The 26,973-nt window shown below is 42.4% G+C and overlaps 1 protein-coding gene across 1 annotated transcript in view; it reads left to right on the forward strand.

Moving 5' to 3' along the window:
- Window positions 1-26,973, forward strand: part of PGM5 (phosphoglucomutase 5) — a 133,997-nt gene that overhangs the window by 39,858 nt on the left and 67,166 nt on the right. The window lies entirely within an intron of this gene.

Genomic DNA, 26,973 nt, shown 5'->3' on the forward strand with positions numbered 1-26,973 from the left:
AGGGTTACCAGATGTCCCCGGTTCCCAGGGACAGTTCTCAGATTTGCAAATATGTCCCCAGACAAATTCCATCCCTGGAAAGTCCCCGGATTTTATTAAATGTCCCCGGGAAACGTGGCAACAGCAGTGGCAGTCTCAGCAGCCTAGAGCCAGCAGACTTCATTGAAAAAAATCTGGTAACCATAGGCTACCTGGAAGCAGGAGAGAAGTTTAAGTGGGGAGGGAAGGAAAAACACTGAAGGGACAAGAAGCACGCGTGAGGGGAAGGAGGTGGCTAACTGGATTCGGGAGAGGGGAATTTAAGGGGGGGAGGAAAGGAAGGCAAAAGTTCTCCCCCCCCCTTGCCAGCCCCCCTCTCCCTCCCACCTGCATGTTTTCTGGCTGCCTGCGCGTCCCTGGCAGGCTTCCCTGGACGCAGCAGCAGCACCGGAGCATGGAGAGGAGGAGGAGGCGGTGGCAGCTGTCAGCTGCACTCCTAGCCACCGGAAGCTGAGCCGGGTGGGCTGGAGCCTGTGTGCAGTGCAGCTAGGAAGGAATTAGCAGGAAGGACACAATCCATTCCCCTCCGCTTGCCATGAGGGCTGGGGATTTCCCTGCTCTTTGTTGCATTTGTCTGCCACCAGTCCCCTTGCTCAGCGCGTCTGCTTACTATGAGGTGATGCTGCCGCGGCCGGCGCTGAGCAACAGAAGGGGAAAGGATCGTGTCTGCCTGCTAATTCCTTCCTAGCGACGTCACCTCGCAGCAAGCAGATGCGCTGAGCAAGGGGACTAGTGGCAGACAAACGCAACAAAGAACAGGGAAATCTATTGTGTTTAGCGTGTGTGCCTGGTGTGCATCTTGTTTTGTTGGCGCTCAGTTGCGGGTACATGTTGTGTGCCTGTGGTTCGCTGAAGGAAAGGGGAGAGCTCTGTTCGTGCTTATTGCCCATGGTTCCGCGGCGGCTTTTTAGCCGATTCCCCACACCTCACTTTCAACGCATCCTGCTATGTGAGTTTGCACCGGGGCTTCTAGAGAGGAGCAGCGCGCTGCGCTTGGCATCCCGATGCTCATGCTCATCCCTCCCCTTTATGCCCCTTTCCTCTTTGGGCCACGCCAGCCGCGCTCGGATTCTTTTGAACGTGCCTGCTTGTTTCTTCCACTGGATTTAATACATTGCATGGTGGGTTGTTGTTTTTTTAATCAACCAAGCTCAGTTTTAAAGCAAACTTTGATCTGTGGTGTTGCCTTTTTTCTTATTTTTTAAAATATCTTTTCTCTTTTCAAAAAAATAAAATAAAATCATTTTATTTATTTATTTATTTATTTATTTATTTATTTGAAAAGTGTCCCCAGATTTATGTAAAAAAATCTGGTAACTCTACTCCAGAACAGTGTGAAAGGTGGTGCAGGGGGAACTGGTGACAATCACATCTTTCTGTGAGCAGAGGCCTCTGTTAGATCAAACCCTCTCCTGTGAGCAGGAAGACTCCTTCCATTCATGGAAGGGCACAGTTGGATGCTGTGGAGTTTGGAACAGACAGGGTTAAAACTCCGTGGTGCCCTGCATCTGGGAGGGGCCGGAAGCAGGGCTTTACGTCACAGGCTTTGTCTGTGAGAGTTACTTTCAGTTCTACCGAGAGACGCTGAGAGACACAGCTAAACAGACAGGCTGTGTCTGTGTGCTTTTGGAAAGCACGGAGGAATGTCTTTGGAGAATGGCGGAGGTCTCCGATGGAGAGACTGATTTATGGCTTGTAAATAAACGCTTCTAGAGATAAGAACCGATCTGTCTTTTGGACTTGATTTATCCCTTTCTCACATGGACTCAGGACCGCTGCATTATTCTGCTAGGCCAGCTCAGAGCTTCCAGGGATACGGAGCTGAACTGGGAAGCTTGCTGGACCCAATATTCCGGACAGGGAATTTATTTCCATTCGCAAAGGTTATGGATCTTACGTGTTTCCTGACAAGTGTGAGAAGGGAGGAGAATGCCAGCTTTGAGTTGCTGTGATCTCCTGCCAGGGAAGGCAGTGGGAGATGCTGGGGAGTGGAGCCAAAAGCCAAGAGAGACGGCTGCTTCGGACGTCCAGCTTGCTGGCAGAGTGAGTACGCTGAAAGCCCCGGGGGGAGGAGAATGGCTGCTGCTCAGGCACAGCAGGGCCAAGACAGCTACCCCGGTGAAAGGCTCAATGGGGCCAACTGGAAGGCCTGGAGTGAGCACATGTACCACTGGCTAAAGGGAAAGGAGCTGTGGGAATGCACGCAAGCTGATCCAGGCCAGGCCCAGCCCAAAGCAGACGTGGCTGATGCTCTAGAGAGAGAGCAGAGGGTGCTAGCCAGTTTAAAGGGCGGCATTCATGCATGGCTGTTGCCAGAGCTCCAAGGGAAGAAGCCCTGGGTCGCGTGGCAGGCACTGAAGACTGCATGTCAGAAAGCAGTAGTAGCCAGGCCAGAGGGGGCTAGAAGATGCCCAAAGGGAGCAGCAAGCCCAGGAGGGGCTGAGCAACGCTCAGAAAGCCCAGAGGGAGCTAAGAGAAGCCCAGAAGAAGCTGGGGCTGTTTTGGGGAGCTGTTTTTATGCTTCAACACATCTGTGTCCTGGAGAAAGGCTGGGAGCTGGAAAGAGGAAAGCAGTGGCAAGCTGTTCCTTAGGCGACGTGGCACCCAGGAGTGGGGGTGCAGGCCGATCCAAGAGCTCTGAGAAAGCCAAAGTCTCCAAGAGTTGTTTGTGCTTTGAGGCGAAGTCCAACAGCAAAGGGCATTGTTCTGCTGAGGCTCTGGAATGCAAGGTCAGCCACCTGCAAGGAAGGCAGATAAGCAGCGTTTTGCAGACAACAGAGCCTGGGAACAGCAGTAGCAGCCGTGCAGTAACCATGGCAACCAGGATGGACACTGGCATTGACACAGACCCCGGTGGGGGTGCGAGCGTTGCCATGGCAGCTTTGGAAGACAGCCAGAGAGACACTTTATCTCTAATTATAGACACGGGAGCGACTCACTGTCTTGTGCCATCTGGTGGGCTCCTGAGGAACTGCAAGACAGTTAAATCTGGACAAAATGTCAAAATGGCAGATGGATCTAAGAGACCACTGACTGAATCTGGGTCTTTATATTGTTCTTTCTTGGATTGTTGGGTGCAAGCTTATGTTGTCCCAGAGCTTGTGCACTCTCTTTTAAGTGTAACAGCCTTAAATGATGCTGGGTTCGATGTTCATTTCTCTAACACTTGTTGTTCCTTCTACAGGGATGGGAAGAAGATCTACAGCGTTGAGAGAACAGGCAGGCTCTTTCTGGTGCAGATGCCTGTTGAAAATGGGGCTGGTGGAAAAATGGGACTAGTGGAAAATGGGACTGGTGGAAAAATGGGGCTGGTGGAAAATGGGGCTAGTGGAGAGTCCATTGAAGATGCCCATGTGCAGTGTGCAAATGTCCCACCACACGATGGTTGTATTCATTTATGGCATAGAAAATTTGGGCACGCGGGGTGGTCGCTTGTGCGAAAGGCTGCCGAAAACACCATTGGTTGTAGGTTCAAGGCTTGTGACAAATACCTAGATTGTCAAGCCTGTAAGCAGTCAAAAGTCACAACTTGCCCATATCCCAGATCAGAGAGGAGGACAAGCAAACCCTTTGAACTTGTCCATGCAGATTTGTCAGGACCCATGCCAACACCTTCTTTAGCTGGGTCTAAGTGGGTTCTGGTTCTGATTGACGATTTTTCGAAATTTAGTTGGATTTTTGCGCTTAAATGCAAGTCAGAGGCAGCTACATTGATCAGGGATTGGATCACTGCGATAGAACTACAGTTCTCTACCAGGGTGATTTCCTTTCAATCTGATCGCGGGGGGGAGTTCACAGGTTCTGCGCTGCAATCGTTTTTCAGGCAGAAGGGTATCAATCATCGATTGACGGCCCCCTACTCTCCGCAACAGAATGGGGTTGCGGAGAGAAAGCTTCGCACATTACAGGAATCTGCGAATGCAATGTTGGCAGACTCAGGTTTGCCACAGCGCTTTTGGGCAGAGAGTTATCGGACAGCATGTTTTGTGCAGAATAGGGTGTACAATTCCAGTGTAGGCAACACACCATATTACTTGTTGCATCAGAAGAAGCCGAAGGTGGGGTTTCTTCATGTTTTTGGGTCTGAGGCTTTTGTTCTCATTCCAAAAGCCATGCGCAGAAAGGGTGAGCCAAGGTCTAGGAAGATGATCTTTGTGGGCTATGAGCCGGGTTCAAAGGCGTGGCGTTTCGCATACCCCACTGGCAACCAGTCTAAGCTGCTTATTAGCGGCAGTGCTGAGTTTTGCAAGCAGAGTGGGTGGAAGCGTCTTCACGGGAACCCAGATGTTCTGTCAGACTCAGATGAGGAAGAGGAGGAAGGCGAAGCTGAACCTGCTGCTGATGTGCACGGTCCACAGCAACAGGGTCCAGCGCCAGTTTCTCCAAAAGGGAGTCCCAGGACCCCTCCACAGGTCACTGTCAAGTCTGAGCTAAGGAGTGCACCATCCTCACCAGCAGAACCAGCTGTACGCCCGAAATGGCGCAGCAGGTCAGAGGGGGATGTGTCTGACACAGAGGATAGTAGGGTTGATCCAGGTGAATCAGGCGCAGTTCCAGAATTCACGCTGAGGAGATCAGCTAGATCAACGAAGGGAAAGCCACCTGAAAGGTATGAAGCCACTAGTGTCTGGGTTGGTGTGGCTAGATGTGAGCCTGAATCCTTTGAGGATGTTCAGAAGTTGCCTCAGGAAGAAGCTAGCAAATGGCATGAGGCGATGCAGAAGGAGATGAACTCAATGGAGTCTCTAGGTGTGTTCTCTCTCACGAAGTTGCCGATGGGCGAAAAAGCTGTTAGCTGCAGATGGGTTTACCGTTTGAAATCCACAGAAGCAGGAGAACCACAGTATAAAGCGAGATTAGTGGCCCGAGGATTCACACAGAAAAAGGGTATCCATTTCACAGAGGTATATTCACCAACCTCGAGAGCGGAGACTCTGAGAATGCTTTTGGCGATAGCGGCACAGAGAGGTTGGAAGGTGAACCATTTTGATGTAGATGTCGCCTACCTGAACTCAGATCTCAAGGAGGAGTTGTACATGCTTCCTCCTCCAGGGTTTGAAGTCAGTGAGCCAGGCGTTGTGTGGCGATTGCACAAATCCATCTATGGATTACGTCAATCTGCCAGAAATTGGAATATGTGCCTACATGAAGCCTTAGAAGAGCTAGGTTTTAAGAGATCTCTTGCAGATAGTTGTCTTTACATTAAAGAGTCAGGCTTAAAACAGGAAGTGATCCAGGTGTTTGTTGACGACCTTTTGATGATCGCACAGACAGGTAAACAGGTGGAAAAGTTTGCTAGAGAGCTTGGAAAGCGGTTCAAGCTGAAGCAGCTTGGAAATGTCAAATCCTATCTGGGCGTGCAGATCACAAAGGCAAGTGATGGAAGCTTTTTGCTTTGCCAGAAAGGTAAGATTGAACAGTTGCTTGAGAAGTTCAGGATGTCTGAGTGTGCAGGTGCCAGATCGCCCATGGAGGCTGGTTTTGTAAAGGAGTGTCAGCAAGTAGAACGTGTGGTGTTCGAAAACACTGAGCTCTTTCAGTCAGCTCTGGGTAGTCTGTTATATCTGTCACAGTGGAGCAGACCAGATATAGTGTTTGCTGTCAATCTGCTCAGTAGAGAGGCCTCAAGTCCTAGTGTGCAGGCCTGGAATGGTATAAAGCGGGTGCTGCGTTACCTGCAAGATACCAAAGACTTTTGTCTTAAGTTGTCAGCTCAAGGAGATGTCAAGCTGACTGCTTGGGTGGACTCGGATTGGGCTAACCTTGAAGATCGCAAATCAGTGTCAGGTCTAGTGGTGAAGTTTGGGGACTCAGTAGTAGGGTGGAGGTCCCGGAAGCAAAGTCTCATAGCGCTTTCGTCTACTGAAGCTGAGTTCAGTGCGCTATCAGATGCTTGCAGAGAGTTGGAGTTCTATGTGTGTTTGGTCGAGGAAATCTGTGGAGAGGATTGTCTGCCCGTTGTGGTGCATGAAGACAATCAACCGTGCCTTAAATTAGCTGAGACGGGGCAATTCAAGGCGAGAACCAAACATTTGGACATACGTTTTCAAAATGTGTGTCAGAGCGTTCGTGAGGGGCTAGTTGCTTTGAAATACTGTCCCTCAACAAAGAACCTCGTTGATGGTTTCACAAAACCATTAACCTTCCAGAAGCACGAGGAGTTCTGTGAGGGTTTGTGTATGGGGAAAGCATTATTGGCTATTGTCCCCAGATGCAGGACAAGAGGGGGTGTGGAGTTTGGTACAGACAGGGTTAAAACTCCGTGGTGCCCTGCATCTGGGAGGGGCTGGAAGCAGGGCTTTACGTCACAGGCTTTGTCTGTGAGAGTTACTTTCAGTTCTACCGAGAGACGCTGAGAGACACAGCTAAACAGACAGGCTGTGTCTGTGTGCTTTTGGAAAGCACGGAGGAATGTCTTTGGAGAATGGCGGAGGTCTCCGATGGAGAGACTGATTTATGGCTTGTAAATAAACACTTCTAGAGATAAGAACTGATCTGTCTTTTGGACTTGATTTATCCCTTTCTCACATGGACTCAGGACCGCTGCATTATTCTGCTAGGCCAGCTCAGAGCTTCCAGGGATACGGAGCTGAACTGGGAAGCTTGCTGGACCCAATATTCCGGACGGGGAATATATTTCCATTCGCAAAGATGCAACCCTAGGCAAACAAAATGCTCCTATGATCAAAACTCTAGGCTTTACTTGGTTTTTATGGTAAATTGCAAATAGTGTCTATAAAGAAAAAAAATCAATTCCAGATTAATTTGGCAGAATAAACTGACACGGGGAATTTCCCAGTGTGGATTGTGACTTCTGTTACTTGGAAATCAGATCACCATCTGAGGATGAATGCAGATTGATGTAGAACAAGAAATAACTAGTTGTCTCAGTAGGCTGTTTCTCTTAATCCGGACTGTAAAGAAAAATAAATGATAAGAATTTTAAGTGCCATTATTCTAATTCAGCAGTGATGGCTGTATTCAACTATGTTTTTCCAACTTGTTTATAAATATTCTGACTTAATTAAAACTGCACATTGATTTTGTAAATGTTGGTTTCTGAAAATGTTATGTAGCTAAGACAGATTTATTTATTTATATTTTTAATTAAGATAATACAGCAACAGTTTTCGTAAGGCTATAAAAAGAAGGGAGATCTGTGCATGCCCTGCTTATCTACCGTATTTTTCGCCCTATAGGACGCACTTTTTCCCCTCCAAAAATGAAGGGGAAATCTGTGTGCGTCCTATGGGGCGAATGCAGGCTTTCGCTGAAGCTTGGAGAGCGAGAGGGGTCGGTGCGGATAGCAGCCTGCTGAAGCAGAGCGCCCCGCGCTTCAGGCAGATATCCACAGCCTAGAGAGCCCTGTGGGAGTTCCCGCAGGGCTCCCTAGGCTGCGGATAGCAGCCTGCTGCCCGGAGCGCAGGGCGTGCTGAAGCCGCGGCTGGGGGGGGGGATAAATTTTTTTTCTTTATTTCCCCCCCCCAAAAAACTAGGTGTGTCCTATGGGCCGGTGCGTCCTATAGGGCGAAAAAATACGGTATATCCAGATGTCAGTGCTGGTCTTTCCCGCACAGGGTGTATACGATGGGTTGCAAAATATTCCATTACATCTGATGGCTGTTCTCAAATAATCTAACTTCTCACTAGAGTAAAGCACCAGTCACAGTGACTGAACAAGAACGTGAGGAACCATCTTGCTCTGTTCATATTTGAAAGAAAAGATAATACATTCTCTCACCTTGTCTATTTTATCCGAAGAAGCTTTGCTACAAATTCTGAAAATTTCATTCCTCACATGGAAATGTTGCTGCCAGTACTTTGGTTTAACAGGAGGGCAACCTGTAAGCACTGCAGCAGCACATTTCAACACCTCCAGTGAATATTGTTTAGTCACAAACCCCCAGTGTTTGCAGCGTGCCAAAGTTAGCAATAGCATTGCAGTCCTGGTTTGAAGTACTGTAAGTATTTTCTGTTCAAGTGTTCATTGAAGTGATGTGAAATTGAAATGAAGAACACAATATTAAGAACAAGCTATCAAAAAAAATTAATGATTGGAGGCCGGCCAATTCTTATTTTTAAAGAAATTCCAATCAGCATCCTGCGCAAAAGGGAAGGATACAGACAAATAATAAGTGTCCTGAAAAGAAATGTAATACAGTATAGATGGGAGTTCCCAGAAGGAATTTCCTTCTATTACAAGGACAAAAGATTTAAACTGACAGACACGCAAGAAGTGAAAATGTTTCTGAGAAGATATGAAAAGGAACTTGGAAAAGAAGAAGAAAGTCCTGGAGGAAGAGAGATAAGCATGGAGGAGAAGAGAGGAAGAAAGGGAAGAGAGGCTGAGGGGATGGAGAGGAGAGGGAGAGAGGCGGAGGAAGACGGAGAGGAGGTGGAGATGGAGGAAGGGGAGGAGGAGGAAGACGAAGAAATCACTGGAAATAGAAGTACTAGAATATAAATCAGGAAAATAGGGTAAAGTGAACACTAGTTAAATATAGCAATGACTCTTAAGTTTTTGTCCTGGAATGTGAACGGTTTGAATGAAAAGTCTAAGAGAAATAAAATTGAGAAGGTTTTAAAGAAAAAGAACATTGATGTGATTTGTTGCCAAGAAACACATGTAGCCAAAAAACACAAACATATTTTAATAAATGAAAAGTTGGGAACAGAGTTCATTAATTCAGATACTGAAAAAAAGAGGGGTAGTGATTTATGGCTTGACAACCATATGTCAGGAGTGCTCTGATGGTGTTTCCTGCTTGGCAGGGGGTTGGACTCGATGGCCCTTGTGGTCTCTTCCAACTCTATGATTCTATGATTCTATGTGAAGCAGAAATTGGAACCTAAATTAATATGTAAGGATGAGGAAGGAAGAATTCTAGGAGTACAAATTAATCATCAGGGAGAAAAACTCAATGTGGTGACGGTCTATGCGCCAAATACAAATAAAATGGATTTTTTAAAGAAATTGGAACAAATATTATTAGATCTAGAGAATAATAAATTGGTTTTACTTGGAGACTTAAATGGAGCGCCAATACCAGAATTAGAAGTGCGAAAAGGAAGAATTTGAACCAAGGGAAACTACCAAGATCGTTTAATGACCTTGAGGAAAACTTAGATTTAATGGACATATGAAGACACAAAAATCCAATGACGAAACAATTCACTCACTTTTCAGAGCCACATCAGAGTTGGAGTAGGCTGGATCAGATATGGATCTCAAGAGAATTAACAATAAAAGTGGTGAAATGTGAGATACAACCCAGAACCCTATCTGATCATGGTTCAATGGTGTTACAGTTAAAATGTGAAACTCAGGGTACATACAGATGGAGAATGAACGATTATCTATTTGAAAATGAGGAGGTGATTGAAAAAGCTAAATCCACCTTGAAAGACTACTTTGATTTAAATATTAACAAAGAAACAAACATGGATATAGTTTGGGACACCAGTAAGGCAGTTTTAAGAGGTTTCTTGATTCAACAAAACAGTTATAGGAAAAAGGTGAGAGAACAAAAAAGAAGAGATACTTACTCAATTAAGAGAATGTGAAAAGAGTTTAATAATGAAACCGAATGAAGAAAGAAATAAGCAATTGTATAAGATGTTACAAACACAATATTCAGTATTAATAAATCAAGAGGTGGAATGGGGAATTAAGTCAATGAAACAAAAAAATTTCGAGTCAGTGAATAAAATTGGAAAATTTCTGGCGTGGCAATTAAGAAAAAGGAGAAAACAAAATGATTAACAACATAAAAACAGAAGAACAACTCTTGGAGGATCCTAATGGGAAAAAAAAGAGCTTCCTTAAATTTTATGAAAAATTATATAAAAGAGAAGAAGACGTAACAGAAATAGGAAGATATTTAGAAGACAACAGAGTTTGTTTAAAAACAAACCGATAAAAGTGGAGGAAATTCAAGAGGCGATAAAGAAGATGAAATTAGGGAAAGCCCCGGGGCCTGGTGGTTTATCGGCCAAGTATTACAAAGTCCTAGAAGAACTCTTAACTCCGGTGCTTTGTGAAGTAATGAATGAGATTTTAAGAGGAGAAAGAATACCAGATTCCTGGAAAGAAGCATACATTACGTTAATGCCCAAACCAGACTCGGATAAGCTTAACATTATGAATTACAGACCGATTTCATTATTAAATAACAATTATAAAATCTTTGCAGAAGTAATGGCGAATCGGTTTAAAAAGTGTTTAGTCAACTTCATTCATAATGATCAAGCCAGATTTCTACCCAATAGGCAATTAAAAGACAATATAAGACACATAATAAACATTATCGAATACTTGGAATGTAAAAATGAAATTCCCGCAGTATTAATGTTCATTGATGCCGAAAAGGCTTTCGATAATGTATCCTGGCAATTCTTAATAAAATGTATGGAAACAGCAGGGATAGAGGGCACATTCCTGGAATGAATAAAAGCAATTTATTCGTACCAAAGAGCTAAATTAATTATTAATAATAATTTAACTGACTCCTTTGAAATTTCAAAGGGTACATGACAGGGGTGCCCTCTGTCACCTCTTTTGTTTATTATGGTGTTAGAAATAATTGCAAATAAGATAAGGAAAACTTCAGAGATACTCGGAATAAGAATTGCAGCAAAAGAATATAAACTGAAAGCATATTCTGATGATTTGATGTTGTCGTTAGAAGATCCACAAAAAGGTGTTGGTAAAGTGTTAGAATTGCTTGAGGAATTTGGAAAGTTATCCGGCTTTAAATTAAATAGAATAAAAACTAAAATGATGACTAAAAATATGAAGGAAGAATTAAGAAATCATCTTGAATTACAGACTGGGGTTAAAGTTATAAAAAAAGTAAAATACCTGGGAATTTGGCTAACTATGAAAAATATAAATTTAATGGAAGATAACTATACAAACACCTGGAAAGAAATAAAGAAGGACTTGGATACTTGGAACAGGATAAAACTCTCTTGGTCGGGAAGAATGGTGGCATTTAAGATGAGTTTACTGCCGAAATTGCTTTTTCTATTCCAAAATATACCGATAATCAGTGGAACCTCAGTATTCAAAGATTGGCAGAAAGTACTCTCCAAATTTATTTGGCAAGGAAAAAGGCCGAGAATTAGATTTAAATTACTCACGGATCAAAGAGATAGGGGAGGATTTGCGGTTCCAAATTTGAAGCTATACTATGAAGTCTCGTGCCTTTGCTGGATCAAAGAATGGATTGTTATAAAGAACACAGAGCTGTTGGACTTGGAAGGTTTCAACATCAGATTCGGCTGGCAAGCATATTTGTGGCACAATAAGGAAAAGGTCCACAAAGGATTTTCTAACCATAATATTAGAGGGCCACTGCTGGAAGTATGGGAGAGAAATAAAAAATTACTGGAAAGAAGCACTCCCTGGTGGTTATTGCCAATTGACATCTTTACAACAACAAAAATAAATATTGAAGGAGAAAGATGGACTTATGAAGATCTGTTAGTAAAAACAAAAAGGATGGAAGATCAGATCATATGAAGAGATAAAGAATAAGCTAATAGGTTGGATTCAATTTCATCAAATTAACGCTTTGTGGACCGAAGACAAAAAGATCGGGATGAACAACAACAACAAAAAAAATCCAGATTCCAGGTAGAAATATTGGAAGGCAAATCAAAACTCCTATCCAAAATGTACAATCAGTTGCTAGAATGGGATACTAAAGATGAAGAAATAAAAGAAGTAATGGTGAAATGGGCGATTTTGGGTACAATTTAGATTACGATAGTTGGAGGAAACTTTGGAATAAAGGTATGAAATTTTCAGCTTGTATAACACTTAGAGAGAACATGGAAAAAATGATGTACAGGTGGTACATCACACCTGTAAAATTAGAAAAAATGTATAAAACCGGAGACAAAACATGCTGGAAATGTAAAATTAAGGAAGGTAATTTTTATCACATGTGGTGGACTTGTGAGGTAATTAAAAAGTTTTGGGAACTTATTTACAATATACCTTTACAAAAAAACCTGAGGCCTTCCTTTTGGGGATAATTGGAGAAGAAATTAAAAAGGAAGACCAAATATTATTCCAATATGCAACAGTAGCTGCTAGAATACTAATAGCACAAAATTGGAAGACACCAAAAACCCCAACTGTAAAAGATTGGCAAATTAAATTATTTGAATACATAGAATTTGCAAAAATGACACAAAAAATTAGAAACCAAAAAGGTACAAAGTTTAACAATGAATGGAATAAATTTATGACATATATTGAAACAGATGTAAGAAATTTAAAAATCACAGTAGGCTTGATATAGCGCCTGCGACGTAAAGAGATTAAGAAAGTGAAACTGCAGAAAGAAAACCTTTTGTAATATAGTCCAAAACCGAGTTGAAGGGAAGTCAACTATTGTTGTGTTATTTAGTTATTGTATGTTTAATTTAGGGACGCAGGTGGCGCTGTGGGTTAAAGCCTCAGCGTCTAGGACTTGCCGATCGAAAGGTCGGCGGTTTGAATCCCTGCGGTGGGGTGCGCTCCCGCTGCTCGGTCCCAGCGCCTGCCAACCTAGCAGTTCGAAAGCACCTCCGGGTGCAAGTAGATAAATAGGGACCGCTTACCAGCGGGAAGGTAAACGGCGTTTCCGTGTGCGGCTCTGGCTCGCCAGAGCAGCGATGTCACGCTGGCCACGTGACCCGGAAGTGTCTCCAGACAGCGCTGGCCCCTGGCCTCTTAAGTGAGATGGGCGCACAACCCCAGAGTCTGTCAAGACTGGCCCGTACGGGCAGGGGTACCTTTACCTTTTATGTTTAATTTGTTGGCGTTTTTTGTTATGTAATGTTCTTTTTTCTTTTTTGTTCTTTCGTTCTGTCTTTTTCGTTTTATTAGTGTTTGGTGTTGTATAGTGAATTGAAACTAATAAAAAGAAATATATATATAAAAAAAGAAGTGATGTGAAAAATACTTGGTTAAGGAAAATCTCATGTATAAACGATTTCTATATTTCACATTATCCATGAATTTGTGTATTACAAGGTGTAAAGAAAAAGGCCCTCCCCTTCATCTAATTTGAGGAGTGTTTCTTTTTTAAACATTCCCTTCCACACATACTGGAAGAGCTAAATTGTCTTTGTATATTATGCACTGGAATGCTTACAGCTTCCTCACTTACTAAGCTTCCATTGGTGTATGTATTGTGGACATTCAGCTAGCATGCTACTTATGTTTACATTTGATGTGTTTCTCGAGGCAAGTCCAACTCCTTTCCTTTCTGCTGCCTTTGATGCTGGATATTGGGTGACTTGATGTGTCATGTAACATTTTAGATCTGGTCCTAACTAATGTTGATGACCTGGTTAGTGGGGTAGAAGTGGAAGGATCATTAGGCGCAAGTGATCATGCTCTTCTGAAGTTTACTATACAGTGGAAAGGAGCAGCCAAGCATACTAGGACTCTATTTCTTGACTTTAAGAAAGCCGACTTCATAAAACTTAGGGAAGTGCTGGGTGAGATCCCATGGACAGTAATACTAAAAGGAAAGGGAGTTCATGATGGCTGGGAGTTTGTTAAGAGGGAGATAGTAAAAGCACAACTTCAGGCAATACCAATGAGATGGAAAATGGAAGGTGCCTAAAGAAGCCAGGGTGGCTATCTAAAGAACTTTTAACTGAGTTAAGATTAAAAAAGGATGTGTACAAAAATGGAAAAGGGGGGAAACCACCAAAGAGCCAAACAAATAGCCAGCACGTGTAGACACAAAGTCAGAAAAGCTAAAGCACAGAATGAACTCAGGCTTGCTAGAGAGGTTAAAAGCAACACAAAAGGCTTTTATGGGTATGTTCGTAGCAAAAGGAAGAACAAAGAAACAGTGGGGTCACTCAGAGGAGAAGCTGGTGAAATGCAAACAGGGGACACAGAAAGGGCTGAACTCCTCAATGCCTTCTTTGCCTCAGTCTTCTCCAATAAAGAAAACAATGCCCGACCTGAAGAATTTGGAGCCAATGATTCAGCAGAGGAAACACAGCCCAGAATAACTAAGGAGAAAGTACAAGAATACTTGGCTAGTTTAGATGTATTCAAGTCTCCAGGGCCAGATGAACTGCATCCAAGAATATTAAAAGAACTGGCAGATGTGATCTCAGAACCACTGGCAGTCATCTTTGAGAATTCCTGGAGAACAGGCGAAGTCCCGGCAGATTGGAGGAGGGCAAATGTTGTCCCTATTTTCAAAAAGGGGAAAAGAGAGGACCCAGATAATTGCCGCCCAGTCAGTCTGACATCAATACCAGGGAAGATTCTGGAGCAGATCATTAAGCAAACAGTCTGTGAGCACCTAGAAAGGAATGCTGTGATCACCAATAGTCAGCATGGATTTCTGAAAAATAAGTCATGTCAGACTAACCTGATCTCGTTTTTTGACAGAATTACAAGCCTGGTAGATGAAGGGAACGCAGTGGATGTAGCCTACCTTAATTTTAGCAAGACATTTGACAAGGTGCCCCATGATATTCTTGTAAAGAAGCTGGTAAAATGCGGACTTGACTATGCTACCACTCAGTGGATTTGTAACTGGCTGACTGACCGAACCCAAAGGGTGCTCATCAATGGTTCCTCTTCATCCTGGAGAAGAGTGACTAGTGGGGTGCCACAGGGTTCTGTCTTGGGCCCGGTCTTATTCAACATCTTTATCAACGACTTGGATGATGGACTCAAGGGCATCCTGATCAAATTTGCAGATGACACCAAACTGGGAGGGGTGGCTAACACCCCAGAGGACAGGATCACACTTCAAAACGACCTTGACAGATTAGAACTGGGCCAAAACAAACAAGATGAATTTTAACAGGGAGAAATGTAAAGTATTGCACTTGGGCAAAAAAAATGAGAGGCACAAATACAAGATGGGTGACACCTGGCTTGAAAAGGATCTAGGAGTCTTGGTTGACCACAAACTTGACATGAGCCAACAGTGTGATGCGGCAGCTTAAAAAGCCAATGCAATTCTGGGCTGCATCAATAGGAGTATAGCATCTAGATCAAGGGAAGTAATAGTCCCACTGTATTCTGCTCTGGTCAGACCTCACCTGGAGTACTGTGTCCAGTTCTGGGCACCACAGTTCAAGAAGGACACTGACAAACTGGAACGTGTCCAGAGGAGGGCAACCAAAATGGTCAAAGGCCTGGAAACGATGCTTTATGAGGAATGGCTAAGGGAGCTGGGCATGTTTAGCCTGGAGAAGAGGAGGTTAAGGGGTGATATGATAGCCATGTTCAAATATATAAAAGTTTGTCACATAGAGGAGGGAGAAAGGTTGTTTTCTGCTGCTCCAGAGAAGCGGACACGGAGCAATGGATCCAAACTACAAGAAAGAAGATTCCACCTAAACATTAGGAAGAACTTCCTGACAGTAAGAGCTGTTTGACAGTGGAATTTGCTGCCAAGGAGTGTGGTGGAGTCTCCTTCTTTGGAGGTCTTTAAGCAGAGGCTTGACAACCATATGTCTCGATGGCCCTTGTGGTCTCTTCCAACTCTATGATTCTATGATTCTATGATTCTATGATTTACTACGATGTTTAACAGGATAAGGCAACTGTACCTTTGGCAGCTTGTCTACAATCTCATTATCACAGCTTGTAATGATGAGTACATTCCTTTATGCCATGGTCACAACAGTCCATATTTCTGACATGTACTGGATTTTCTTTTCTTCATAATAATAATAATAATAATAATAATAATATATTTATTTATTTATTTATTTATTTATTTATTTATTTATTTATTTATTTATACATACATACCCCGCCCATCTGGCTGGGTTTCTTTAGGATATTAGTTTTCTGCCAAGCATACTAATGACTGTACTGTTTCAGACAAGAACTCTCCATAGATAGCAGCTGCAAATGAATAACCTGTCAAAACTGTGGGATAATATTTGGAGGTTGGAGCTGCTCTTAGATACAGGAGCTGGTGCTTCTTTGTAGATTCCTTCTTAATGTTGATTTTTGTGTTAATTCAAAGCAGTTAAAACAATTCCTGTATAGAGTCCTTGGTGTCCCTGAATTTTCTCAGAGTTTCTTAAAGTCAAGCAGACTAAATTTTTCTTGAGCCCTTCTTTTTCTTTATTGCTATAAAGGTATTTGAAGTCTGAAAAGGACTAAATTTCATCGAACCTTTCCCCAGGTAAACGAAAGACTAGAAAGTGCTGAGTGTGTGGTCAGTCCTGTTTTTAGTTAATATTCACAGATGGAAGTAGAATAGCAGTTAAACTTATTTCTGCTGTGGCCTTGCATACTGAGAAGTAATTTGGTAATTAAGTTATCATACCTCGTGTTGCGTTGCTTCATGATATGTTTTTTCAGGTTGTGTCCGGCAGCGACCTGGAAGTACCGGAAAGGGTTACTTCTGGGTTTCGCCGCTTGCGCATGCACAGATGTGCAAAATGACGTCACATGCATGCGCAGAAGCGGCAAATTGTGTTCCGCGCGTGCGCAGATGCGGGTTGCATTCTTTTCTGGTTGTGAATGGGCCTCTGGAATGGATCCCATTCGCAACCAGAGGTTGTTGTTGTTGTTTAGTCGTTTAGTCGTGTCCGACTCTTCGTGACCCCATGGACCAGAGAACGCCAGGCACTCCTGTCCTCCACTGCCCCCCGCAGCTTGGTCAGACTCATGCTGGTAACCTCGAAAACACTATCCAACCATCTCGTCCTCTGTCGCCCCCTTCTCCTTGTGCCCTCCATCTTTCCCAACATCAGGGTCTTCTCCAGGGAGTCTTCTCTTCTCATGAGGTGGCCAAAGTACTGGAGCCTCAGCTTCACAATCTGTCCTTCCAGTGAGCACTCAGGGCTGATTTCCTTCAGAATGGAGAGGTTTGATCTTCTTGCAGTCCATGGGACTCTCAAGAGTCTCCTCCAGCACCATACTTCAAAAGCATCAATTCTTCGGCGATCAGCCTTCTTTATGGTCCAGCTCTCACTTCCATACATCACTACTGGGAAAACCATAGCTTTAACTATACAGACCTTTGTTGGCAAGGTGATGTCTCTACTTCTCAAGATGCTGTCTAGGCCTGTCATTGCCCTTCTCCCAAGAAGCAGGCGTCTTTTAATTTCGTGGCTGCTGTCACCATCTGCAGTGATCATGGAGCCCAAGAAAGTAAAATCTCTCACTGCCTCCATTTCTTCCCCTTCTATTTGCCAGGAGGTGATGGGACCAGTAGCCATGATCTTCGTTTTTTTGATGTTGAGCTTCAGACCATATTTTGCACTCTCCTCTTTCACCCTCAATAAAAGGTTCTTTAATTCCTCCTCACTTTCTGCCATCAAGGTTGTGTCATCTGCATATCTGAGGTTGTTGATATTTCTTCCGGCAATCTTAATTCCGGCTAGGGATTCATCCAGCCCAGCCTTTCGCATGATGAATTCTGCATATAAGTTAAATAAGCAGGGAGACAAAATGCAGCCTTGTCGTACTCCTTTCCCAATTCTGAACCAGTCAGTTGTTCCATATCCAGTTCTAACTGTAGCTTCTTGTCCCACATAGAGATTTCTCAGGAGACAGATGAGGTGATCAGGCACTCCCATTTCTTTAAGAACTTGCCATAGTTTGCCATGGTTGACACAGTCAAAGGCTTTTGCATAGTCAATGAAGCAGAAGTAAATGTCTTTCTGGAACTCTCTAGCTTTCTCCATAATCCAGCGCATGTTTGCAATTTGGTCTCTGGTTCCTCTGCCTCTTCTAAATCCAGCTTGCACTTCTGGGAGTTCTCGGTCCACATACTGCTTGAGCCTTCCTTGTAGAATTTTAAGCATAACCTTGCTAGCGTGAGAAATTAGTGCAATTGTGCGATAGTTGGAGCATTCTTTGGCACTGCCCTTCTTTGGGATTGGGATGTAGACTGATCTTCTCCAATCTTCTGGCCACTGCTGAGTTTTCCAAACTTGCTGGCATATTGAGTGTAGCACCTTAACAGCATCATCTTTTAAAATTTTAAATAGTTCAGCTGGAATACCATCACTTCCACTGGCCTTGTTATTTGCAGTGCTTTCTATAAGGCCCATTTGACTTCACTCTCCAGGATGTCTGGCTCAAGGTCAGCAACCACACTACCTGGGGTATATGAGACATCCGTTTCTTTCTGGTATAATTCCTCTGTGTATTCTTGCCACCTCTTCTTGATGTCTTCTGCTTCTGTTAGGTCCTTTCCACTTTTGTCCTTTATTATGGAAATCTTTGTACGAAATGTTCCTTTCATATCTCCAATTTTCTTGAACAGATCTCTGGTTCTTCCCATTCTATTGCTTTCCTCTATTTCTTTGCATTGCTTGTTTAAGAAGGTCTTCTTGTCTCTCCTTGCTATTCTTTGGAAATCTGCATTCAATTTCCTGTATGTTTCACGATCTCCCTTGCATTTTGCTTGCCTTCTCTCCCCCGCTATTTGTAAGGCCTCATTGGACAGCCACTTTGCTTTCTTGCATTTCCTTTTCATTGGGATGGTTTTCGTTGCTGCCTCCTGTATAATGTTACGAGCCTCCATCCATAGTTCTTCAGGCACTCTGTCCACCAAATCTAAATCCTTAAACCTGTTCCTCACTTCCACTGTGTATTCATAAGGGATTTGACTTAGATTGTATCTTACCGGCCCAGTGGTTTTTCCTACTTGCTTCAGTTTAAGCTTGAATTTTGCTATAAGAAGCTGATGATCTGAGCCACAGTCAGCTCCAGGTCTTGTTTTTGCTGACTGTATAGAGCTTCTCCATCTTTGGCTGCAGAGAATATAATCAATCTGATTTCGATGCTGCCCATCTGGTGATGTCCATGTGTAGAGTCGTCTCTTGTGTTGTTGGGAAAGCGTGTTTGTGATGACCAGCTTGTTCTCTTGACAGAACTCTATTAGCCTTTGCCCTGCTTCGTTTTGATCTCCAAGGCCAAACTTGCCAGTTGTTCCTTTTATCTCTTGACTCCCTACTTTAGCATTCCAATCCCCTATAATGAGAAGAACATCCTTCTTTGGTGTCACTTCTATAAGGTGTTGTAAGTCTTCATAGAATTGGTCAATTTCAGTTTCTTCAGCACCAGTAGTTGGTGCATAAACTTGGATTACTGTGATGTTAAAAGGTCTGCCTTGGATTCGTATCGAGATCATTCTATCATTTTTGAGATTGCATCCCAGTACAGCTTTTGCCACTCTTTTGTTGACTATGAGGGCCACTCCATTTCTTTTACGGGTTTCTTGCCCACAGTAGTAGATATGATGGTCATCCGAACTGAATTCACCCATTCCCGTCCATTTTAGTTCACTGATGCCCAGGATGTCAATATTTATTCTTGCCATCTCATTTTTGACCACCTCCAACTTACCCATGTTCATGGTTCTTACATTCCAGGTTCCTATGCAATATTTTTCTTTACAGCATTGGACTTTCCTTTCGCTTCCAGGCATATCCGCAACTGAGCGTCCTTTCGGCTTTGGCCCAGCCGCTTCATCAGCTCTGGATCTACTTGTACTTGCCCTCCGCTCTTCCCCAGTAGCATGTTGGACGCCTTCCGACCTGAGGGGCTCATCTTCCAGCGTCATAACTTTTATATGCCTGTTGTCTTTGTCCATGGAGTTTTCTTGGCAGGGATACTGGAGTGGCTTGCCGGTTCCTCCTCCAGGTGGATCACGTTTGGTCAAAACTCTCCACTATGACCTGTTCATCTTGGGTGCCCTGCTCGGCATAGTTCATAGCTTCTCTGAGTTCTTCAAGCCCCTTCGCCACGGCAAGGCAGTGATCCATGAAGGGGGCAACCAGAGGTACCACTGTATTAAAGCTACTGTAATTACTAGAGATAATCATAGACATGGGTTAAGGAATATAAGTTTTCACAGGAGTTAAAACTAGTAAGAAAGCAACATGAATTGCAATTTTAAAACGCCTGGTTATGTGAATTATGCTGTTTTGTGTGAAGGATGCTGTTTTCTTATGAATCCCCTTGCTACTAGTTATGATGGTGGTAGAGTTGTACAGTACAGACCATCTTCGAACTTGCCTCTGTTGCTGGGGAGCAACAAGAGGAGAGAGCTGTTGCTTTCATGTCCTGCCTGTGGGCTTTACATAGGCATCTGGTTGGCCACCTGATGTGGGAACAAGATGCTGGATTTGATGGGTCTTTGGTTCTTGCTATGTTATATTCAAGCTCTTGAAAAGAACCAGTGGCCGGGGGGGGGGGGGCAGCGGCTCATAGCTTCCAGCTTGAAGCAGCAGGTTGAGACACTTGGTCTGGCCACCTCACTGGTTGCAGTAATCCTTGTGTGCCACCTGCCCAGAGGTCCCAAAGTGCCATCTCTTGCATTGCCTGGCTTTTTGACCTCACATTGTTAGCATCCTTTTATTTTTTTATTTTCTCTTTGCTCAAGATATAGGAAGTAGCTTTATCTTGCATCTGACCAAGGGGACACTGGCTCAAGGAAGTTTATACCACCGATATATTTATTAATGGTTTAAATATGACACAACTCTTAATATTTATGTAACATGTGTCAGGAAAATAAATAGCTCCTGCAGACATACTTTAGTCAGTCTTTTAAAAAGTCTCTGTACAGGGTGTTATCTCTGTTTTGCAACATTTTATTGTCTTGGAATAAGCCCACTATAGTTCATGAGCTTTCTTTACTTTGATTGAATGTAAAATATGTTGGAAACGATGGGATTTATGAGCCATAGTCACCACCTTATTGCTGTTCATGGCATTGATAGGTTAAAAATAATCTGTTTTCAGTTAAATTGAGAAAAATGAGTATGTGGAATTCATACTCAGCTGACCCAGATGAAACAGGATGACCTTTTAAAAAAACTATTGCTGAGCAACTTATGTAGCACATCTCCCTCTTCCTTGTTTTCCACAGGAACACTGCAAAGTCAGGCACCAGAACTATTGTCAATATGCAGTGCATGCGTGTTTAGTTCCACACAATAGGAAGTAGGAACTATGAGCCAAGAGCTTTTGTTTTTGGAAAGCTGCTGCTAAATCACAAATCTTTGTTGGAAATGCTTGAATTTTCTAGTTTTTCCCACAATAGCACACACTGTTCCTGCCTGTCTCCTTGATTTGTAGAAAACATGTAAATGATGTTTCAAAAGCTGACAACTGCTGACACATGGAAAAGTATTTTTTTTTAAGGATTTCAGTAGTTAGAGCATTTCATGGGGAAAAGTTGCACACCATACTGAAAATTACACTGCAAGATAAAAGTGGATAATCCCCATGTATGTTTCCTGAGCTCCTGAGAAGGAAGGGCAGTATATAAATGTGATAGATAATAAATACAATCATAGGACTTGCACATGGTAGTAGTGCAGATGTGATCCTCCACGTGCAAAAGTAAAGATGGCTTGTTGGTCTTGTCATAAGAAATCTTCATCATTTCTATCATGTAACATAGGAGAATGGCTGGAATCACTTGAAGGGGGAAAGTGTAAGCCGTCCAAGAACATTGTTCTAAAATTGAGCAGGTTGTGTGTGCAGAGAAGCAGTAGCTCTCTGTTTATTGTCTGGATATTGCTATTTAAAGGACTGCGGCTGCCCAGCACAGAAGACCATCTGCTGCGAGTGTTGCAGAATTAGCCCCCTGCTTGGCAGGAAGACTTCTTCCTTTTTAAAAAAAAAAAAAAAAAAAAATTTATTAATTTCCAAATTTTTTAACATAAACGAAAACAACATAAACACAAACACAAAAAATCATATTTTCTTAGCCTTATTTCCATAACCCTCTTTTCCCGGACTTCCCCATACCTTCCCCTTTTTGCATCCTTAATTTTAAACCATTATTCAGCAACCCTTCTTAACCAATTAAATGTAAATTCATTCTCCTTTTCAATTCCACCCTAAAGTTAAACACAATTTGCCGCTGCAATTCTACGTCTTCTTTTCCCTCAACATTTTAGCACTCCTCAATTTTATAATAGTTCTTAAGATACATCTTAAACTTCTTCCAATCTTCTTCCACAGTCTCTTTCTCTTGGTCGCGGATTCTGCCGGTCATTTCTGCCAGTCCCATAAAGTCAATCACTTTCGCCTGCCATTCCTCCAGCGTGGGTAACTCTTGTGTCTTCCAATACTTTGCTAGAAGAATCCTTGCTGCCGTAGTAGCGTACAAAAAGAAATTCTTATCCTTCTTCGGCACCAGCTGGCCGACCATACCCAAGAGAAATGCCTCTGGTTTCTTGTTAAAGGTGCACTTAAGCACTTTCTTAATTTCATTATAAATCATTTCCCAGAAGGCCTTAATCTTTGGGCAGGTCCACCAAAGGTGGAAAAAGGTACCTTCAGTCTCTTTGCATTTCCAACATTTGTTATTGGGCAGATGATAAATCTTCGCAAGCTTGACTGGGGTCGTGTACCACCTGTAAATCATTTTCATAATGTTTTCTCGTAAGGCATTACATGCCGTGAATTTAATACCTGTGGTCCATAACTGCTCCCAGTCAGCAAACATAATGTCATGACCTATGTCCTGTGCCCATTTAACCATAGCTGACTTCACTGTCTCATCTATTGTATTCCACTTCAACAGCAAGTTATACATTCTTGATAAATTCTTAGTATTGGGTTCTAACAGTTCTGTTTCTAGTTTCGATTTCTCCACCTGGAAACCAATTTTCCTGTCTTGTTTGTAGGCCTCCATTATTTGAAAATAATGGAGCCAATCTCGTACCTTGGACTTTATTTTCTCATAACTTTGTAATTTAAATTCACCACCTTCTTGTTCTAAAATTTCAGAATATTTCGGCCAATTAGTTCTCATATTAAGTTTCTTTACCTCCTTGGCCTCCATAGGTGAGAGCCACCTGGGAATTTTATTTTCCAATAAATCTTTGTACCGTATCCAAACATTATATAGTGCTTTCCTGACAATGTGATTTTTAAAACCCTTATACACTTTAACCTTGTCATACCAGATATATGCATGCCAACCAAAGTTGTTATCAAATCCTTCCAAATCTAGAACGTCTGCGTTTTCAAGAAGTAGCCAATCTTTTAACCAGCAGAAAGCTGCCGATTCATAGTAGAGTCTTAAGTCCGGCAGGGCAACCCCCCCTCTTTCTTTAGAATCGGTAAGTATCTTAAACTTAATTCTGGGCTTTTTGCCCTGCCAGACAAATTTAGATATATCTTTCTGCCACTTCTTGAAACAGTCCAGTTTATCAACAATTTGTAATGTCTGAAACAAAAATAACATTCTAGGCAATACATTCATTTTAATTACTGCGATTCGACCTAACAAGGAAAGCTTCAGGTTTGACCATATTTCTAAATCTTTCTTTATCTCAGTCCAGCACTTATCATAGTTATCCTTAAATAAGTTTACATTCTTAGATGTCATGTTAATCCCCAGGTATTTTACACTCTTTGCCACCACTAACCCAGTTTCCTCTTGGAATCTCTCTCTTTCAACATTTGTTAAGTTTTTTTCCAGTACCTTGGTTTTTTGTTTGTTCAACTTAAATCCTGCGACCTGGCCGAATACTTGAATTAATTCTAGAGCTCTTTTGGTACTAGTGTCTGGCTCTTGCAAGGTCAATACTAAGTCATCTGCAAAGGCCTTCAATTTGTAGTGTCTGGCTCCGACCTGAATCCCTTTTACCAGCTGGTCCCCCCTAATCATATTTAGCAGAACCTCCAGGACCGATATAAAAAGTAATGGGGATATTGGGCACCCCTGACGTGTCCCTTTTTCTATAGGTAATTCATCCATAACCACATTATTTACAATTAACTTTGCCTTTTGCTCAGAATAAATTGCACTTATACCATTTTCAAACCTTTGGCCTTTTTTCATAAATTTCCAAGATATATTGTCAAAGGCTTTCTCTGCTTCCACAAAAATTAAAACTGCCTTAGTATTAATGTTCACTGTCAACATTTCTATAATGTCAATTATATTCCTTACATTGGTAGATATATGCCTACCCGGGAGAAAGCCTGCCTGATCTTTATGGATCTCCTCCACCAGCACCTTCTTTAATCTTTTTGCCAAAATGTCTGCAAAAATTTTATAATCCACATTAAGTAGTGATATAGGGCGGTAGTTCTTGATCTGTTTTTTATCAACCTCAGTCTTTGGTATAAGTGTAATGAAAGCTTCTTTCCACGTCTCAGGTGCCCTTTTCCCCTCTAATATCTCGTTGCAAACCTCCTTAAGCGGCTGTATTATCCAGTCTTTCAAAGCTTTGTAGTATCTGGAGGTTAATCCATCTGGCCCTGGAGATTTCCCCAGTTGCATATTTTGAATGGCACCCTCAATTTCTTGTTCAGTTATTTTCTCATTTAAAAGCAACATTCCTTGTTGCGAAATTTTTTGTAATCCATGTTTCTTGAGAAATTCTTCCATTTCTCTTTCGTTTTCCGGCCCTTGTGCGTACAGTCTTCTGAAATAACTCTGAAAGCAATTACTGATCTCATTTGGTTTAGAAATGTTCTTTCCGTCTACCTCCAAATTTGTGACTGTGTTCAATTTCTGTCTCTTCTTCAATTGCCATGATAGGAGTTTTCCACATTTATCTGCCGATTCAAATGTCTTTTGTCTCATTCGTTTAATTTTCCATTCAATCTCCTGGTTCATCAATTCCATATATTGCTTCTGATACAGTTTAATTTCTCTCAAGATCTCATGTGACTTTGGGTTGGATCTCAATTTCTTTTCACTGTCTTTTATCTTTTCCAAAAAATTTTCTTTATTCTCCTGCTGTTTCCTCCTTTTCAAGGAATTCTGCTGTATCAGGAAACCCCTCATCACGGCCTTGCTTGCGTCCCAGATCACTCGTTTCTCCACTTCTGTCCTCAGATTTATCTCAAAGTAGTCCTTCAAAGTCTTTTGGGCCTTTTGGTAGACCTCTGGATCTCTGAATAAGGTGTCATTCATTCTCCATCTGAAGAAACCAGCTGTTGTTATTTTCATTTCCATCTTTACCGCATTATGGTCGGAGCATGTCTTTGGGCAGATTTCCACTTTCTTTATCTTTGGAGCCATTCCACTAGTAATCCATATTTGATCTATTCTTGTCCAGGTCATCTGTGATTCTGAAAAGAATGTTCCCTCCCTCTCGAGAGGATTTCTTGTTCTCCAAATGTCAATCAGGTCCAAGTTGTCAGTCATTTCAAAGAAAGTCTTAGGTAATCTCCCGTCCTTGGAGATCACCTGTCTTTGTGCTTTGTCCATATTTGTAGAGACGACACCATTCATATCGCCTAAAAGGATCACCTTATAATCCAAATAGTCCATTAATGTCTCGTGCAATTTCTTGTAAAATTCTGCCTTCCCTTCATTCGGTGCATAAATTCCAAATATCAAATTTTTTTCTCCTTGAATCTGTATCTCAATTGCCAAAATTCTACCCTGTTCATCTTTGAAAATCTGTTTTGGAGCCAGTTTCTCTTTTGCATAGATCACCACTCCTCTTTTCTTGACTTTATCTGATGAAATAAATTCTTGTCCCAATCTTTTATTTATAAGTAGTCTTCTCTGTGCCCTTGTCACGTGGGTTTCTTGTAAACAAATCAGATCCAATTGTTCTCTTTTCAAAATGTGGAAAACCTCACGCCTTTTTCTGGGAAGGTTCAGTCCATTACAATTCCAAGTTAAGAATCTCAGAGACATTGTTAATTAGTTGCCTCCAACTGCACCCTGCAGCTGTTCTTCGTCCGTTGGTGATTTAAGTCCAAATGTCAAGTTCCCCAAATCTGTATCCGAGGTTGAGTTTAAAACCCCTTTCACCAAGTCCTCTCCGTACTTGTGCAGAAATTGTTCTTTATCTTGTACTGTTCTTATCTTGACTTTCTTTCCTCTAAAATTAAAAGACAGACCCTGTGGAAATTCCCACCTGAAAGGTATGTTGTTCTTCTTCAGCAGGTCCACCAAAGTCTTGAACTGAGTTCTCACCTCCAGAATGTATTTTGGGATATCCCTGTAGATTTGCACAGAGACGTTTTGAATCTGAAGTGTTTTCTGGTAATGCAAACTTAATATCTTGTCTCTTTCCTCTTTGGATCTCAATGTTATCAGGCAGTCCCTTGGAATCTTCCTGCCTTGCCTTCTGCCCAGTCTGAAGGCAGTTGTTATCTCAAATTCTGTTCCCTCTAGGTTTTCCTGCCAAAAGTCTGAAATTTCTTTTGTGAGAAAGTCCACTAGGTTGTCCCCTTCACTTTCTGGAACCAGCCTGAGTCTCAAGTTCTTCTCCTTATGCTGCATGTCCCATAAAGACAGGGTCGCCTCATGTTGGTCAAGCCTCCTGCAAACCGGTACTAAATTTTCCTGTGTAGATTCCACAGTGGATTTAGCTTCTTCTGCAAACTTCCTTATTGTGGAGTTTTCCTCGACCAATTTGTGTATAATCTGTGTGTTAGATGTCACACTCTTGGTGTTCAAGTCTAATTTTGCCGTTAAATCTGCCAGTTGCTTAGTATTTTCTGTACTCTGTTTATTCAATTTTTCTAAAGATTCATTTATTTTCAGTAATGCCTGCGTCACTGACTCCATGAATGCACTTATTCCTTTTTCCTGTCCGCCTGGACCTGTTGGCAATAGTCCTGATAAAGAGCCCCTTTTCTTTTGTGCTGCCTTAGACTTAGATCTTGTTGCTATCTCATCTGCAGGGCCACTCATGTCCCAAGGTCGTTCTCACAGGAACAGGTCTTGAATGGAAAAATCCAGTGACTTTGTTTTTAACAGTCAGTGTTGCAACTGTTGCCTTCAGCCCTCTAGAGGGAGCCAAGATGTTCAATAAAACAGGGAAACAATGAGTCCAAAAACCCTCAGAGGGAAAAAGTTGCTAAAAAACATCTCTCAGTCTTTTTAGTTGCAACCGTATTATTTCTACAAAGTCTCAATAAATTGTATCTAATAAAGTCCCCACTTTGCAACACATCTGACAGTTCCCTGTCAAAGTGCTTCACCCAGG

Source organism: Podarcis cretensis, assembly GCF_951804945.1.
Source record: "Podarcis cretensis genome assembly, chromosome: 11".
NCBI classification, from domain to species: Eukaryota; Metazoa; Chordata; class Lepidosauria; order Squamata; family Lacertidae; genus Podarcis; species Podarcis cretensis.